Here is a 19,333-nt window from a genome sequence, read left to right as displayed (position 1 = left end):
TGTGGAGCACGGACTCTAGGCGCTTGAGCTTCAGTAGTTGTGCGCAGGCTCGGTAGTTGTGGTGCATGGGCTCAGTAGTTGTGGCTCACGGGCTCAGTAGTTGTAGCTCGCGGGCTCTAGAGTGCAGGCTCGGTAGTTGTGGCGCACGGGCTTAGCTGCTCTGCGGCACGTGGGATCTTCCTGGACCAGGGCTCGAACCCGTGTCCCCTGCATTGGCAGGCGGATTCTTAACCACTGCACCACCAGGGAAACCCCGGTTTTTGTTCTTGTTGTTGTTGTTGTTTTAAGTTCTGGGAGCAGCAAAACGTGTGTGTGTTTGTAAATCTCCCCCTCAGCCCGCCCACCCCAACATCCTCACCACAACTCTGAGTCTTTTACTCCCTTTCTCAGGCAGTTATTTCGGCGCTGTTGAGGTTCACCCAGTCCCTTCTCTTTTTTGCCATTGGCAGCGGCTCCCAAGCTGTTTCTTGTATATTAATTAGTCTGATAGTTTGGGATTTGACTAGAATGAAGAGCTGGATAAAAGGGTCATTCACGCTCCACTGCTATAAACCAGCCAATTCAAGTTAATCACATCTCTCAAACTCTAACCCTGAATTCTCATAGGGTACTTGGTGTAATGATTTACCCAAAATAAATAAATAAATAAATTCACTTGTAAAGGGAATAAGATTTATTTGATCTTGAAAGTTTCCAGAATTCTCAGTTCTATTTCAATTCTTGATTCTCCCCCTCACTTTGCTTAAGTGTGCTTTTCCACTTCTATAAGAACAGGGATAAATAGTACTAATAATAATGCACTTTTTTTAAAGCCCTTATACATATAAGGTAAGTGAGGCACAGAAACGTGAAGTAACTTGCCCAAGGTCACTAAGCTAAGAAGTGTTGGAACCAGGATTCAAAGCCAAGTTTGTCCAATCTCAGCCCTTAAGGTTTGCAGTAGCTCATCTCCCTGGTCCTTTGACTCTCACCCAGAGTTTACCCAGAATTGCTTACTTGAAAGCACACATTTATCATTTTCAATATTCTTTCCACATGTAAGTAACAAGCAGCAGGAAGAATAAAAGCAGGCCTAGACAGCTCCCTGGGGGGGGTAGGAATTTTAGCTGCTCTGTGCTATCTTGCTTCTCCCTTATGTCTTCAGTGCAAAAAGATTTCTGAATATGGATAGAATTCTCTTCTAACTCTATATATAATATTTCTCAAATGTGTTGAGCAAAGATGTTGATGAGAGTTGCAAGAAAAATACATGTTGCACTGTCAAATAAGATCAGAAGGCAATAGGTTACAAGTTTTCCAATAGTGTGTACTGCAGAACTTCTCAGATACTTTAATAAAGGGGGAGGGAGGGGGAGGGAGGTACTAGTATATAATATTTCTAATTATTTAACCACAGAAACCTTTTATTCCAAGGACCATATCCCAGGACTACTACAGGAGAGGTGGGATCACAATTTAGAAATTTGCCTTAAATGCAGTGAAGGTGTTTTGGATATATCATAACCATCACAAGGAGAAACTTTTTCATATATACATACATCCTTCCCCATTATTATCACCAAATTATGATTCATGGGGACTGAGTAGTGGTCTGGGCATGCATATTTTTTAAATGTTCTCCCAGATGATCTTAATATGAACCTACCACTAGTTCATCAAAAACCTGTATAATAAAGGGAAGGTGTTACTTCCAAAAAACACTCATCATAATAATGGGAATAAAGCCACCATCTACAGGAGTCTTACATGTTTTGCCCATGTTGTCCTTTGTCCTCATGACCATCCTGTGAGGGGGACATCACTACTCCATTAGACAGAAGAAAACCCTAAGGTACAGAAAAGGCAAAATTCACCACTTGTCTCAGAGAAGATTTTGAACACCTGCAAATGTGGTTTGTTTGTCAATTTAATATCTTAAATAATGAGTATTAATGACTTTTTTTTAGCTTATTATTCCTATTGGCCATGAGATTTTATTTTGCCAAAAGGGGGTTTTTACTAACCTCAGAGATTTCTAGAAACTCCCAACCCCACACCATATACCCACAACCATTTTCACTGCTGTGTTCTGTTCATTCAAAGTCAATAAGACAAACTTTGTCACAGCTACCCTAGATCAGCACTTCCGAAGGTGGAGTCTGCCAAACGCTTATCTCAAGAGATGGTTCTTAAAAAACAAGGTCTGTGGTCAAATCTGATTAGGAGGCTGGAGTCCTGCGGAGCCCTCTTGGAGGTTCCAATGTCCATGAACATTTTAAGGTCTCAGAGAAGACCTAGAGGAAGGAGGCCAATTAAACTTTCTTTAACCCTGAGCTTTCCAAACTTATTTAACCTCAGAACCATTTGGGGCACAATAATTTTTCACCTTCATATGGAAACTTGAACACATTAATCTACATTGAGTGCAACACACGTGATCACAACAGGTGAGGAATGACCGAGAGGCTGACCATCCTCGTGACTTAGGCAGCTCATGCTTGCCTTTCCTGTCTAGGTTCAGGGGAAATTATAAACATGAGAGAGCTTCTCAAAAGGATCTTTCCCCTGTGACACAGCACATCATTCTCAAGGTTGCCAAAGAGTTTCAAAATCCATTTCCCAGAATGCAACTTGGACCAAGTCAGGTTTCGGGTTATTTGTTTTTTGTTTTTTTTTCCAATTGGAACTTTTATCATGATGGGCCATCTTTGCATTCACAACATTATTGACCTGTTATTGAAATATTTATTCCTACATCCTATTGCTGGGAAAAGGAGAGAAAGGGAAGGAATCCAAAATTAGGATTATGCTGAGGTCTGCCGAGCAGGCAAGAGGACTTCATTAGAGAATTAAATTGTACAGTTTTCTCTTTGGGGACATTTTTGACACGCGAAATCTCTTCTTTTTTAAAAATTTTTTTTAGTTGAAGCATAGTTAATTTACAATATTATGTTAATTTATGCTGTACAGCAAAATGAGTCAATTATACACATATATACATTCTTTTTTTTATATTCTTTTCCATTATGGTTTATCAAAGAATATTGAATATAATTCCCTGTGCTATACAGTAGGACCTTGTTGTTTATCGATTCTATATATAATAGTTTGCATCTGCTAATCCCAAACTCCCAATCCATCCTTCTCCCACCGCCCCCAACTTAGTAAAATCTCTTCTTTAAAGGGGTTCCAAGATGGGCACTAGATATTTAACACCTGAAAATAAGTATGTGCCATTTATTTTGGTAGATGGAACATTTACCAAAGCCAAAGAATCAGAAATGAATTCTTCCAATTAGTATTTCAAAACAATTATCCTAGTTATCTTTTATCCAAACCATTGAAGCCCAAATCCTACTGAAGTGCGTGTCAGATCATTTCCCAGTGACAAGGAACTTGGGACACCAAGTTGACATGGACTAGCCTCTTCAGCATCACCTGAAAGCTTGTCAGAAATGCAACATTTCAGGCCCTGCCCCAAACTAAACCAGACTCTGCAGTTTAGTTCTGCAGAGATCCCCAGGTGATTCATGTGCAATTGAAGTTGGAAAGCACTAACCTAGAGCATCGTTGATTAATGTAATAATTGTGCCTATCTGTTTTGTTGCCAACGTTAAAGATTCTTAATTGACTCTGCCTTTTAAGTAGCTTGCATTCCACTGATGGTTAGTGCTTTTAAGCCATTTGCTCAACTAAAAAGAGCCATCGTAACCTGGATCGTCCGCAGTGAATGTGTGTGCTGATTTAACATATTTAGACAGGAGAGCACTTTACCTACAGAGTTGAGGTGGGGTGGGGAATTATCTGTCACCATCCCAGTTCAGTGATGACGCATCTTGACGCATCTTGACGCATCTTGAATGATAGGCAAAAAGTCGTTGCCTATCCATTCAATTTGTCTGCCCTGAGAACCAGAGAAAAAATCCTCTTTCCTGGTGGATTTTATAATGGGACTGCCCCTAGTGGACTGTTACACATTTTCTTTAAGAATGATACTTAGTCTTTTTACTTTTTGACCAGTGCTTAAATTTTGAGCAGAGATCACATATTCTATATCTTTTAATATAAGATCTACGTAACAATATACAATAATAATAATAATAAACAACGCTATCAATAGATAACTTGGTTGAGCACATACTATGTGCCATAAGCAGCTCTTCTAAGTGTTTTATACCTATTATTTCTTTCTACTCCTTCTAAAAAACCCTATGAGACAGGCACTTTGATTATCCCCATTTGACAAATGAAGCAAGAACAGTTCAGTAACTCTGCTAGCAAAGGACTGAGCTCAGCTTTAAACCCAAGCATAGTTCTTTTATTTTAACTTTTCATTATGGGAATTTTCAAGTATATACAAAAGTAAGAATAATATGATAAATTTTTATGTACTCATCACCAAATTTCAACAATCAGCTCATAACCAATCTTGTTTTATCTAGATTCCCACCCTCTTCTCTCTGTTAATTATTTTGAAGCATGTCTTTTCAATATCCACATTTCATCTGTAAATATTTCATTATCTATCTGTCAAGAATAGGATTTTAAAAAATATACCTTTCTATCTTTGTCACACCTAAAATAGTGGCAATAATTCCTTGATCTCAACTTTCAAGTCAGTGTTCAATATTTCCAGTTTGTTTGAATAAGGATCAAAATAAGGCCAAATACTAAGATTACTTTCTTAAATCTCTTTTACTCTGTAGGTTCCTTATTCAGCTTTTTTTTTTTCCCTTGCATATTTAGTTTTTGCTGCTGAATAAACCAAGTTGTTTGTCCCGTAAAATTTCCCATAGTCTGGATTTTGCTGATTGTGTTGTTTCCTTGTGGTTCCATTTTATGTTTTCCTACCCACTATATTTCTATCAATTGGTGGTTGGATCTAGTGCCTAAATCAGACTCAGGTTAGGCTTGTGTTTGTGTGCATGTTTATGTCAACATTACATCATAGGAAATAAAGTGTGCTACCATCTTGAGGTACAAAATGTCTGATGGTCTTTTTTCAGTGTAAGCAGTCATTGATGATCATTGTTTAGATCCATTAATTCAATGGGATTTGCAAAATGGTGATACTCTAACTCATGTATAAAGAGGAATTTCCCCTAATCAAGTATTCGGTTACTGTGCACTACCCTCTATAAAGGCAGGATAAGTGTTTGTTCCTTTCCTTTTTATTTACCAGTTTTAAAACAATGAGTTGATTCCCTAACAACCTCCAAAGTTGACCAATGAGTTTTTCTTTTTTAGTATCAACATGAACTCCTGGATTTAAACATGTTTGATGTATGTCAAATCATTGCAGTTATTATCTTTATTGACTATCCCATCTTTAGCCAGTGGGAACTTCTTCAAATTGGCTTCCAAGTTCTTTTGCCATGACCTCAGTAGTCTTTGATAAATCTAGTCCCTTTCGATAGAAAAATGGCATTTAGAAATCATAGTAAGTACATGCTAGAGGTACTTTTTGCTATTGGGTTGATCATTGTTTCTAGACCATTTAAGTGAACAGAACTAGGACTTTTTTTTTTAAGATTAAATACATCAAGAATTATGCTGGTACTTCAATTCAAATTCAGGGCTAGAGGGTATTACTCAACCTCATCAATATTAAATATGTAAATCTTTCTCCCACATCAGGCAAAGTACTTAACCACTGTACTACACAACTCCCTTTTGATATTTGACACTCGATATTGGACACTCACCGTTAGAAGTAGAATTAACAACATTTTCAAGATGAGAAAACTTAATTTCAGAGAGATTGAATCTTGTCAAGGATTACCTAGCTAATATAGTATGGAGACAGAATTGGAACTCAATTCTGATGTACCTGATTATTTCTCCCATTGCTAAAGTAAATTTTAGATTCCTTTATATGTATTTTCCATTTCTCAAATAAATACAATCTTCATATGTATGAAAATACTGAAGTTTTATAAGTTTTAGTTATAATATACAATAATACTTAGTATGACCCTGATGGACACAACCCTACAAAAAGCTGTTATTCTTATTTTTATAGCCCTCTGACTTCCTTTTGGTGACCCTCTCCTCCAGAGTGCTGCTGGGGCATGGGTGCACGCACACACACACACACACACACACACACACACACACACACACACACACACAGACATGGGATGCCCCCTTCCCAATGGTTTGCCCACTTCTATTAAACATTCTTTTTCCATTTTTACCCCTTAAGGGCCGCATTAGGAAGCTCTGCCAGGTTGTGTGAAAGATATAATCTCATTAAGGTGTTAACAGATGAAATCTTTAACAGCTTAAAGTTTTTCTCCCTCCCACTATCTCCATACCCCACGATAACGTATTTATGTTGCAATAGTGGCCTTCACTGTCTTAAACACTATGGATAATTGTGGATATTTCAGGCCAATGTGGAAAATACTTGGTATCTCAAAGGAGAGACATACCACTCTAGTATATGGATTAGTCGGGACTCTTGGTTGCAGGTGACAGAACTCCAGTTCGAAGTAGCGTGGACAAAAAGGAATCTTATTGGAAGGATACAGGGTGAGATGGGCCTCAGAGTGATGTGGACCCAAAATTTCTATCCATCACTAGAATCCCCATCTCCTTTGTTTACATTTCTCTCCATGTTTGGTTTCGATCTCTCAAACCAGTTTCTTTCATGTAGAAGAAAAATTGGCACCAATAAAACTACATTTACGCCCCATCCCCTGAAAAGGGACTGGGAACCTTCCCTGTTGTCCAGCTTGAAAAGCATTCCAGGGAGAGGGAGTGATTAGCCTGGCTGGTATCATGTGCCCACCCCTAGACCAATTCACTCTGGCCAGTGGGGAAGGATTCTGTCCTTGGCATTCTCTAGTTCAACTTCATGGTTGAAATTGGCCTGTGAAGCAGGAGAGGACTGAGCAGCGCAGCAATAAATATCCACTGCATCTATTCCGCATCAGGGCTATATAAGCCTAACTTAGGTACAACCAAGGTCATTTATGCTTAAGGAGGGGGGTCCAATGTCCTCTCTCCTATAGCTCCCAGTGGCATTTCCTCTTCCCCAAAAGCCCTTTCCCGTCTGCCCTTTCTCTGCCTAGGCACCAGGTACCTGGGATGAATCCCTCCTTTCTTTGTGCTCCCATAGACTTCGTTCTTGCCACTCTCAACCACTGCACATACCTCTTTGTAGTTCATTCGATAAATTCATTTACTCAACCAGCACCCGATGAGGTCCTTCTGTTGCCAGACACTGTGTTAGGATTTGTCACTGTTGTTGTTATCACAGGGGTGACACATTATGATCATATCTTCCGGAAATAACTGAATATAGAGTTTCTCAAACTGGAATTCATACTCTCTTCTTTGTCACCTCTTTTGCCCAAAACATGAGGTACAAAACATTGGATCTCATGTCATTTTCTTGCATCTCAGTTATCCACAGCAATAAAAATGTGTACAGAAAAGAATGTCTTTGCAACACTCCCTTAAGGCACCACTTCCCATCTGGTGGCAGCTGCCCATATTTCCAGCATCATGCATTCATGCATTCATTCACCAAATATTGACTGAATGCCTTCTGTACGGCAAGTGCTGTAGCATGCTCTGGGGGTCCAGGTGTAAACAAGAGAGATACAGGCTCTAAGAGGGAATTAAACAGACAATTGTTAACAAACAATTCCGCAAATAATTAATTGATTCCTTTTAGGAATGACAGAAGAAATCATTCTTTTTTCAGTATTAGCTTCACATGCCAAACCCGTGCCTTTTTGTTGGAAAAATGTCATGGGAAGATTTCAAGATTAAATTTAGTCTTAGCCCTGAATAAAAATCAGAATATTTGTCCACTTAAAAAAAAGGGAACACAGACTATAAGGAATCCTTAAATAGACCTTTTCTCCCACAGCCCTCCAGCCCGCTCTGTGTGCTTTTGTGGGAATCACTGGCGCAGGCAGGGAGACCCAGGTACTTGCACACGCAGACCATTTCCTCATCCGGAGTCAGAGAGGAAAGTATCTGCCAGTCACTGTTGCAGGTTATCTTGAAAAGAACTCTGACCAGAAAGCAGGAAGGTTATCGAGTGCTGGTAAATGTCATTAGTTTTCAGATAGAATTCTCAGAAATCACAGGGTTAATTTGCATGTCAGGGAGGAAACCTCAGTCACCTGACTCAGCAGCTGGGGCATGAAGAACATTTAATTCTACCATTTATCCAAACTAGTATGCTAAAAAAAAAATTTTTTTTTTTAACCACTTTAAGTAGTGCTCTTCTAAGGTCGCAGTATATCTCCTGTGTAGCTGCCCCGGTTGGTGAGGTTTGTGTACCCTGTAACCCCCAGTCCTTGCAGAGTCCACAAATGACTCACTAATGCTGCTTTGTCATCCTCCTCCTGGCGTGGAGTAGAGATGGCTCTCCTAGTCGTCTAACCTGAGGGTTGTGTAAAAACACACTCTGAGAGCTTTGCAGAAGCTTAGCAATCCCTTGTTCAACTCTTCTTTTTCACATACATCACTGGCTTATGATAAAAGCTCAGTATATAAGTGCATTCTCTGTTGGAGGAAAGAGTTTAGCTGATTTCTCTTTCTTCAATTAACAGAATCTTTCTTTTTATTTTTTTAATGTGCTTAGCTCTTTATTTTTTTGTTTTGCTTTTCTTTTCCTTCGAGTTTTATTGAGATATAATTGATGTACAGCACTGTTTCAGTTTAAGGTGTAGAGTATAGTGATGTGACTGACATACATCATGAAATGATTACCACAATGAGTTTAGTGATCATCCATCATCTCATATAGATACAAAATAAAAGAAAATGAGAAAGTATGTTTTTCCTTGTGATGAGGATTCTTAGGACTTATTCTCTTAACAACTTTCATATATAACATACAGCAGTGTTAATTCATGTCAGCAATGTTAATCATGTTGTACATTCCATACCTAATAGTTATTTATCTTGTAACTAGAAGTTCGTACCTTTTACTGCCTTCATCCAATTCCCCCTCCCCCCACCTCCTGCCTCTGGTAACCATAAATCTGATCTCTTTTTCTATGAGTTTGTTTGATTGGTTGGCTGGTATTAAACTATAATTGACCTACAACACTATGTTAGTTCTGGTGCCCAACATAGTGATTCGATATTTCTATACATTACAAAATGATCACCACAAATCTAGTTACCATCTGTCACAATACAAAGATACTACATTATTATTGACTATATTCCCCATATTGTACATTTCATCCCCATGGCTCATTTATTTTGTAACTGGAAGTTTGCTTTTGTTTCCCTTGCCTGAGGAACCAGATCCAAAACAATATTACTAAGACTGATGTTAAAGAATGTATTACCTATGTTTTCTTCTAGGAGTTTTATGGTTTCAGGTCTCACATTTAAGTCTTTAATCCATTTTGAGTTTATTTTTGTATGTAGTATGAGAAAGTAGTACAGTTTATTTCACATGTAGCTGTCCAGTTTTCCCAGCACCATTTATTGAGGAGAGTGTCTTTCCCCATTGTATATTCTTGCCTCCTTTGTCATAGGTTAATTGACCATATAAGCATGGGTTTATTTCTGGGCTCTCTATTCTGTTCCATTGATCTATGTGTCATTTTTTATGCCAGTACCATACTATTTTGATGACTGTAGCTTTGTAGTATAGTTCGAAATCAGGGCGTGTGATACTTCCAGTTCTTCTGTTCTTTCTCAACATTATTTTGGCTATTCTGCATCATTTGTGCTTCTAATCAAATTTTAGAATTATTTGTTCTAGTTCTGTAAAATTTACCATTGGTGTTTTAATAGGGATTACATTGAATCTATAGATTGCACTGGGTAGTACGGTCACTTTAACAATATTATTTCTTCCAATCCATGAGAATGGTATATCTTTCCATTTGTTTGTGTTGTCTTCAATTTCTTTTATCAATGTCTTACAGTTTCCCAAATACAGGTCTTTAATCTCCTTGGGTAGATTTATTCCTAGGTATTTTATTCTTTTTGATGCAGATGTAAATGGGATTGTTTTCTTAATTTCTCTTTCTGATAGTTCATTGTTAGTGTATAGAAATGCAACAGGTTTCTATGTATTAATTTTGTATCCTGCAGCTTTACCAAATTCATTGATGGGTTCTAGTAGTTTTTTGTTGGCGTCTTTAGCGTTTTCTATGTGTAGTATCATGTCATCTGCAAATAGTGACCTTTACTTCTTCCTTTCTATTTCAATGCCTTTTATTTCTTTCTCTTGTCTGATTGCTATAGCTAGGTCTTCCAATACTATGTTGAATAAAAGTGGTAATAGTTGGCATCCTTGTCTAGTTCTTGATGTTAGAGGAAATGCTTTCAGCTTTTCACTGTTGAGTATGATGTCGGTTGCAGGTTTGTCTTACATGGGTTTTATTATGTCGTATTCCCTCTATGCCCACTTTGTTGAGAGTTTATTTTTTTTACATAAATGGATGCTGAATTTTGTCAGAAGCTTTTTCTGCATCTATTGAGATGGCCATATGATTTTTTATTCTTCAGTTTGTTAATATGGTGCATCATATTGATTTGCAGATATTGGATGATCCCTGCATCCCTGGAAAAATCCTACTTTATCATGGTAAATGATCCTTTTAATATATTGTTAAATTTGGTTTGCTAATATTTTGTTGAGGATTTTTCCATCTATATTTACCATTGATATTGGCCTGTAATTTTTCTTTTTTTGTCTTTGGTTTTGGAATCAAGGTGATGCTGAACTCATAGAATGAGTTTGAAAGCATTCCTCTTCAATTTTTAGGAATAGTTTGAGAAGCGTAGGAAGTAACTCTTCTTTAAGTATTTGGTAGAATTTACCTGTGGAGCCATCTTGTCCTGGAGTTTTGCTTATTGGGAGTTTTTTTGGCTACTGATTCAATTTCATTTGTGGTATTAGTGGTCTGTTCATATTTTGTATTTCTTTCTGATTCAGTCTTGGGAGATCATATGTTTCTACCAGTTTATCCATTCTTCTGTCTTTCCATTTTATTGGCATATAACTGTTCATAGTAATCTCTTCTGTTCCTTTGTATTTCTGTGGTGTCAGTTGTAGCGTCCTTCATTTCTGACTTTTTTAATTTGAGTTTTCTCTCATTTTCTTGATGAGTCTGGCTAAAGCTTTATCAATTTTGTTTATCTTTTCAAAGAACCAGATCTTAATTTCATTGTTCTTTCTTTCTTTTTTTTTTTTTAGTCTCTATTTCATTTATGTCCACTCTAATCTTTACTGTTTCTTTTCTTCTACTAACTTACAGTTTTGCTTGTTCTTCTTTTTCTAGTTACTTTAAGTATAAGGTTATGTTGTTCTTTTGAGATTTTTCTTGTTTCCTGAGGTAAGCTTGTATCTCTATAAACCTCCTTCTTAGAACTGCTTTTGCTGTGTTCCATAGATTTTGAATCATTGTGTTTCACAGGCTGGTGGGTGGGGCCCGGCCCCAGCTCTAATAGGCTAGAAAGAGGACTTCAAGATGGCAGTTGGCAACATCAGAGTCCTCGTGGTAGAATGAGCTTCTGAAAATGACTTCCACCAGCATCTCCCAGAGGGAGTCCCAGTTGCCTCTTGCCTCTCTGGGAGGCTCTCCAAGATTAGTAAGTGGGTGTGACCCAGGCTCCTTTCAAATGACAGCCTTTGTTCTGGGTCTCAGAGTGTGTGAGATTTTGCATGTGCATTTTAAGAATGAAGTCTCTGTTTCCTTCAGCTCTCCCATACACAAGCCCCACTGGCCTTCAAACAAGGCAGTCTAGGGGCTTGTCTTCCTCATGCAGAACTCCTGGGCTGGGGAGCCTGATGTAGGGCTCAGAACTTACTCCTTGGGGAGAACCTTTGCAGTTGTGAATTATCCTCCCATTTGTGGGTTGCTTACCTGGGGGTATGGGTCTTGACTATTGCCACATCTCTGTACCTCCTACCCATCTCCCTGTGGTTCCTTCATTATAGCTTTAGTTTTGAAAATTCTCTCCTGCTAGTCTTCAGGTCATTCTCATTGATAGTTGCTCTGTAAATAGTTATAATTTGATACACCCATGGGAGGAGTTGAGCTCATGGTTTTCCTACTCTGCCATCTGGCTAGCAGAATCTTTCTTGAATATTTCCTAATGGCTGTAGAGGGGTTTCAGAATGGTCTAAGACATACTTCCTGTCCTGTAAGAGCTTAGAACTATGGGTCCCTATTTTTCTTTAACATAAAGACCCTCAGTGACTATCAAAAAATTTTGATAATCCTAACCCCCCCATCCCTCCTCCCTGAAAGTGGTTGTCTTTTCAGTGTCTGTTAGTTAAGAAAATAAGTTAAAGCAAAAAGCTACTGTGAATTTGGTGACCTTTTTAAATGGATTTGTATTTATTGATCTCAGGAATTCCTACAGAAATTTGAAAACCATGTATGTGTGAGAGTTATTTTTACTCCGTCTACAGACAGCATTTTGGTGCACATGGGGATGTATAGACAAGTTGCAACGCTTCATCTACCAATTGGCTTATAGAAACAGCTTGGTATTTGACAAATAAAAGTGTAAAACATTTCAAGTTCCAAGTGAGTGGTATGGATATTACAAATTGTCTAGGCTCAAAGGAAGGAGAATTTGCTATGATCTATGGTAGACATATGGGTCCTTAAGAGGTAAACCCTTGAGCTTGGCAATGAAGGTTTAAGGGAATTGTCAATGGGAAAAACTTGCAAAGAAATCATGAAAAAGGCCCAGAGGGTTTGCTCTATAAGAAGACAGCATTAAATGCTTACATCCAGCAAAGAACAAGCACAAGCTTTAGAATCAGACAAACGTGGGTGCTCATGAGCTGTGTGACCTTGGGCAAGTTACATAGCATCACCAACACTCAGGTTTCTCTCTTATAAAATGGGACTAGCCTGTCCTGAACACTTCACAGAAGAGTTGGGAAGATCAAATAAGATCACATAAATAAGGGGCAGCATTTTGTGAAGTGTGATTTTACCAAGTAAATAAACATCATTATTTTTTAAAGGCCTAGAGATGTCCAATGGACTGAGTAGACCACTGTGTTGATTAGGATTCTTTGTTTTCAAGGAACAGAAATGATTCTGGCTCACTTAAACAAAACAGAATTATCAAAAAATGTGCTGGGAGGTGAGGTGGAAGGGGTGAAGTACACAATATGACTCACAGATTCTAAGGACATCTGAAGAACCAGGCTCAGAAACAAGAACCAGGAAACTTCAGCTCAGCAGGAGAATATTGGTAGCAGCAATTATTTAATGTTCTCCTTTGTTTTTCCTTCCTTGAGTTATTCTACTCAAGGCAAAGTCCCACAGTGGGCGAATCTAGTGGGCAGGGCATCGTGATTTATAGTCTCATTAAGATTATGAACCAGGGGGCTTCCTTGGTGGTGCAGTGGTTGAGAGTCTGCCTGCTAATGCAGGGGACACGGGTTCGCACCCTGGCCTGGGAAGATCCCACATGCCACGGAGCAACTAGGCCCGTGAGCCACAACTACTGAGCCTGCGCGTCTGGAGCCTGTGCTCTGCAACAAGAGAGGCCACAACAGTGAGAGGCCTGTGCACCGCGATGAAGAGTAGCCCCCGCTTGCCACAACTACAGGAAGCCCTAGCACAGAAACGAAGACCCAACATAGTAATCAATCAATCAATAAATAAATCTTTAAAAAAAAAAAAAAAAAAAGATTATGAACCAGCGAGAAAAGGTAGTTTTCCAAAAGGAAGTTAAAGGATTGTTAAAGAAAGGAGAACACAATAGAGAGTGAGTCACCAGAAAACAACTATCCACTACAGACAATTTCAAAAGATCATCCATACATTTATGTAATCATACTTATTGATCAACTTTGACTAATAGTGAAAAATAAGTCTAGGAAAGTAAAAGTTGAGGCTAATTCAAGGGAAATGGCCTATTCTAGATACAGGAATATATCTCAACCTCTGTGTTTCACCATGGCCTTCCCGGTTGCCCCAGGAGGATACAGCCTACTGTATCTAGGGCATAGGTCAGTGAGGAGTACCTTAATCCCGGAGAGTCATTACACACTAACACTTGGCTCACTTTCCTTTGGTTTCACTGATACCACCATTGACACACCCGGCTAAACTGGGAACTTTGAGTTGTTTTATGGCTGCAATTATTGATTTGTGTCAATAACCTCTTCCTTCTCTCTCATTCTCACTTCCATGGCTCATACATTATGGGTATTCAATAAATACTTGAATACATGGATGGATGGTTGGATGGATGGATGGGAGACTAGTCTGGCCTATGTTGGGATCTAGGACTTTGACTACTTTTTTTCTCTTTTTTTATTAGTTGAGCCAAAGAATTTCCTTGCAAGAAGCAATCTTATTCCCATGAATCAAAGTTAAGATTTGTACCTGGGGCTTTTCCTAGTTGTGTGGGGCAGTCTTTACAGAGAGGTTTTCTTTGTTACCTCCTCATCCATCACCTTTCAGTATTTATATTTATAATATTCATCTCCCCAGCACTAACCTTACCTCTCCAAATCTTTATAGTGTGCCTGTTAACACAAGGTATCACAGGAGATGCTCTAGAGGAAGCTGACAGTTTACTCAAGGAAGCAGAGATCTAGATACATCAGTGTTAAATGGAGGCATGAGAGTTGATGTGGAAACATGTTAAAAGAGCAATTTTTGTTGGCTGGGGTGAAATAGTCTGTGGGGATATGGGTGGGCTTCATAGAGGAGGTGGCAAATAAAAAACCTCTCAAATGCTAAAAATATATATAAAGTAATAATTCTCAAAAGAATGTTCTCTGTCTAGGCAGTTTAGTATCTTAACCTCTACCCTTTGAAGGTACCCTACTTTAAAATGCAAATTATACTTGGAAGAGGTAACACACCACATTGCTTATTAGTTGTAGTAATTTTTATATATTTTCTACTATATATTTAAAATGAATTCTTTTTTTCATAACAAATCTCCTTTTATTTATTTATTTATTTTTGGCTGCATTGGGTCTTCGTTGCTGCATGCAGCCTTTCTCTAGTTGTGGTGAGCAGGGGCTACTCTTCATTGCAGTGCATGGGCTTCTCATTGTGGTGGCTTCTCTTGTTGCGGAGTGTGGGCTCTAGGCATGCGGGCTTTAGTAGCTGTGGCACACAAGCTCAGTAGTTGGGGCTCACGGGCTCTAGAGTGCAGGCTCAGTAGTTGTGGTGCACAGGCTTAGTTGCTCCGTGACATGCGGGATCTTCCCGCACCAGGGCTCGAACCCATGTCTCCTGCATTGGCAGGCAGATTCTTAACCACTGTGCCACCAGGGAAGCCCCCCCCACTTTTATTTGTAACTATAGGATAGTACATATATTGCCAGGAACCTTCACCATGCTTCTGCAGTAGTTTCTGTGGTATAAGAGTGATATATACAGATTTCTCTTATTACAAGTCATTATGACCCCCAGTCATAAAACCTAACTTTTTTCCAATTGAAGTGAATAAAATAGAAAAATTTGGATTGGGTCCTTTCCTAATGGACTGATAGGATAGAGGGTATTCTCAGTCTCGGCAACTTCATCTCATGTTAACTTGGAACTTTTTCTAGGGCAATTCTTTGTTCTTCCCCCTCCCCCAAGGGACATTTGGAAATGTCTGTAAACATTTTTGGCTGTCACAGCTGAGGGGGAGAAGGGGAGGGTGCTACTGGCATCAAGTTGGTAAAGGCCAGGGATGCTGCTAAACATCAAAGAATTATCCAGCCCAAAATGTCAAGAGTGGCAAGTTGAGCTACCCTGGTCTAAAAATGCCTTGACCTGCCAATCAACCAGATGTCTATGTAGACACTAGAAAAAATGAAAATGAGCCAGTGCAAAACCTTTCATGAAACATAAATACAAATCTTTTAGAAACAATCAAAGAAATAGAAAAATTTTAATAGCAGTAAATCAAAGGTCAGCGTGACAATATTATGTAATTTAGTTTTTGATTCTTCCTTATCTGACCCAAGTTAAGAAGAGTGGTAGTGATGGTGATAATGATGATGGTTTCTAGACACTGGGGTTTGCTTACATTTTTTATTGAGATATAACTGGCATATAATATTATATTAGTTCTAGGTGTATAACATAATGATTTTACATTTGTATATATTGTGAAATGATCACCACAATAAGTCTAAGTTAATATCTGTCACCATACATAGTTACTTTTTTTTCCTCATGAACAGAACTTTTAAGGTGTACTCTCTTAACAACTTTCAAATATGCAATACAGTATTATTAAATATTGTTGCCATGCTTATGGTATATTCCTTGACTTATTTATTTTTTAACGGGAAGTTTGTAACTTGTGACCCCCTTCACCCATTTCACCCACCCACAACTCCCTGCCTCTGGCAATAAGCTTTTTTTTTTAAATTTAGATTCCAAATACAGTTGACCCTTGAATAACACTGGGGTCAGGGGTGCTAACCACCCACACAGTGGAAAATCCACATATAACTTATAGTCAGTCCTCTGTACTCGCAGTTGCACATCTACCAATTCAACCGACCACAGATCGGGTAGCACTGTAGTATTTACTATTGAAAAAACCTGCATAAGTGGATCCACACGGTTCAAACCCATGTTGTTCAAGAGTCAACTATATACAGACCCACTTATCGTACTTCGGTCGTAGGAAGTGGAAAAGGAACATAGAAAAGGAAATAGAGCCAAAAGGAGATCTTAATCAATAATCTTTCATTGTGCATCAAAATAACGCTGTGGTTTAAGAGAGCAGGCTGTGTGGCGTCAGACGTCCTGAGGTTAAAGCCTGTCTTCTGCTTTGCTAGCTGTGCGCCATTGGGGAAATTCACTGAATCTCTCTAAGCCTTAGTTCCATCATTTGTAAAATAAGGTAATAATAGGACCTACCTGATGGAGTTATTGTGTGAATTCAAGAGAATAGCATGTATAACATATTTAGCTATACTTGACACACAGTAAGCATTCGGTAAGTACTGTAATAATAATAATAATGAGAGGAGAAAGTGGAATAAATGTATTGATGATGATGACGATGATAACAATGGCAATGACAATAATGATGATTGGCTTTGGAGTCCGATGATGTGGATTGCAATGCTGGCTCTGTTACTTACCAACCATAAGACAATTGCTTTACTGAACCTGCATTTGCACTTCTGTCCACGCCTCTTAAGGTTACTGTGAGAACTTAATGACAGGTGCCTGGCACATAGTAGATACTCCAGATCAGTGGGTCTGGCCTGAAGAACCACAAACACACTGTGCTCTCTGGAAAGGGTTTACCTTTTCCTGTACGCTGATGGCTGTTCCTTTCATAAGGACAGCACCTTAGATAAAAGGCTGGCTCAGAAAGAAAAGGTGGTTAGGTGGGCTTCATTCCCAAGCTAAGAAAAGCTAAGGGGTAGTGAGTCAGAAGTGAATCAGAAATTCCTGAACAAGGTAAAAAATAAGGACCCTGACAGATTTGTAGGGCTTGGCAATGCCCCCGCCGCTGCTGTCCTTGAGTTCTCCTAGCAGCTCCCTGGAGTGAGTTACAGGAAAGCCTAAAAAGCAAGCAATGCTGATGGGTTGCCTGGAGGCCCGTGTGGCCCTCTCCACAGTCTATCTCGGGCAGGAACAGAAGGAGCCCGGGGACAGAGAGCTAGAAAGGGCGAACTCACCTCTCCGTGTAGAGAGGGAGACAGAGCACCCAAGGCCAGTGCCCAGAAGAATAAAAGGACAAGGGATGCTTCAAGAGGAAGGTCATTGGGAAGCCCCACTGAGGGACAAGAGACTTCACCACCGCCAGGGATCCGCCAGGTATGATTAAACAGATGACAGAGGCTCACTGCAGCAGGGTCGTTAGCTCTCAGACCCTGCTGCCACTCACATCTGAGATAAGTTTGGATTTAGAAAGCTAGCAATGAGCTGAGTGGTGTGGATCAGGAGGGAAGCACACGGCTTCATCGGGGCCGTGAAAGCAGCTGACAAATTACAGCGTGATTTGTCATCATCTCAGAACTCGGCAAGTGTTTGTCCCTGAAAGAATCAATACGTGGAGGGAAAAGGGCTGTATTTTTAGAAACTCCTGGATGGGTAATTTATTTCAAGTGAATGGAGAGTTTATGTTGGCGCCCCACAGAAGCAATGGACACTATATTTACACGAAGCCAGAAAATGCTATCATTTCTTCTAATCAATTTACTCCTTTGAACAGATGTACCTTGAAGCTTGGAGTGATAAATTCACTCCCCATGCTAAAAGCTCTACCCTGGGAACCATTTCCAATCCCACCTTTAGTACTACTTCATTCTATATGCATAGCATGTTATGCCTTTCAAAACTTTCCTACATGAATTCTATCTTCTGGATCACAAGTGAGATGGACAGGGAGGTGGTGTTAGCCCCATTCTACAGAGGAGAAAACTGAGGCTCAAGAGTTGAATGTACTATTAGCCAACGTGGGGTAGAATTAGAAAGCAAGATCTCCCCACTCCTAGTTGTGTTTTCCCCCTCATTGAACTTTAAGAGATTGTACAACTAAAATACTGAATGAAAGAGAAAAAGTGAAGAGTCAAGAATGTGTTTTAAATGCTTTGCTGTAAGAATGTTCACCAGGGGGCAGTGTGCTGTGCAAGTAAAGAACAGAGGGTCTGCACTCAGACTTGGATTCAAATCCCAGTCTTGATAGGACCGCGGGCAGCCACTTAACCCTTGTGAGTCACAGTTTTCCCATCTCTAAAGAGGGGCTAATCAAAGTTCTTACTTAATAAAATGATTGAAAGCTTGAAAAAAAATAGCATTTCTTAAGTTCTCATTGCAGCATCTGACAGAAATAAGAGTCTAGTAAATGCTACTTATTTTGTGTTTTTTTGTTTGTTTTTTGAGAATTTTTTAATTTATTTATTTTTGGCTGCGTTGGGTCTTTGATGCTGCACATGGGCTTTCTCTAGTTGTGGTGAGCGGGGGCTACTCTTTGTTGCGGTGCACGGGCTTCCCTTTGCGGTGGTTTCTCTTTGTTGCGGCGCATAGGCCCCAGGCGTGCGGGCTTCAGTAGTTGTGGCACACAGGCTCAGTAGTTGTGGCACACGGGTTCAGTAGTTGTGGCTCACGGGCTCCAGAGTGCAGGCTCAGTAGTTGTGGCACACAGGCTCAGTAGTTGTGGTATACGGGCTCATATGCTCTGCGGCACACGGGGTCCTCCCGGACCAGGGCTCGAACCTGTGTCCCCCGCACCGGCAGGCGGACTCCCAACCACTGTGCCACCAGGGAAGTCCCTACTTATTTTGTTTTATTAGCTACTATTTCACAGCATTTTTGCAACAGCCGAACAATGGAAACCATGTCAATGTTCAGTAGTGAAAGGATTAAATGAAATAGGGCGACATTCATGCAGTAGGTATCTATCTAGGTAACAT

At 39.6% G+C, this 19,333-nt stretch overlaps 1 protein-coding gene across 3 annotated transcripts in view; it reads left to right on the top strand.

Moving 5' to 3' along the window:
• The window catches only part of ATP10B (ATPase phospholipid transporting 10B (putative)), a 217,963-nt gene that overhangs the window by 116,440 nt on the left and 82,190 nt on the right, over positions 1-19,333 (top strand). The gene's annotated exons all lie outside the window — the stretch shown is intronic.

Source organism: Balaenoptera ricei, chromosome 3, assembly GCF_028023285.1.
Source record: "Balaenoptera ricei isolate mBalRic1 chromosome 3, mBalRic1.hap2, whole genome shotgun sequence".
NCBI lineage: Eukaryota > Metazoa > Chordata > Mammalia > Artiodactyla > Balaenopteridae > Balaenoptera > Balaenoptera ricei.
The sequence above is the reverse complement of the archived record's forward strand: the minus strand, read 5'-3'. Positions and strand labels throughout refer to the sequence as shown.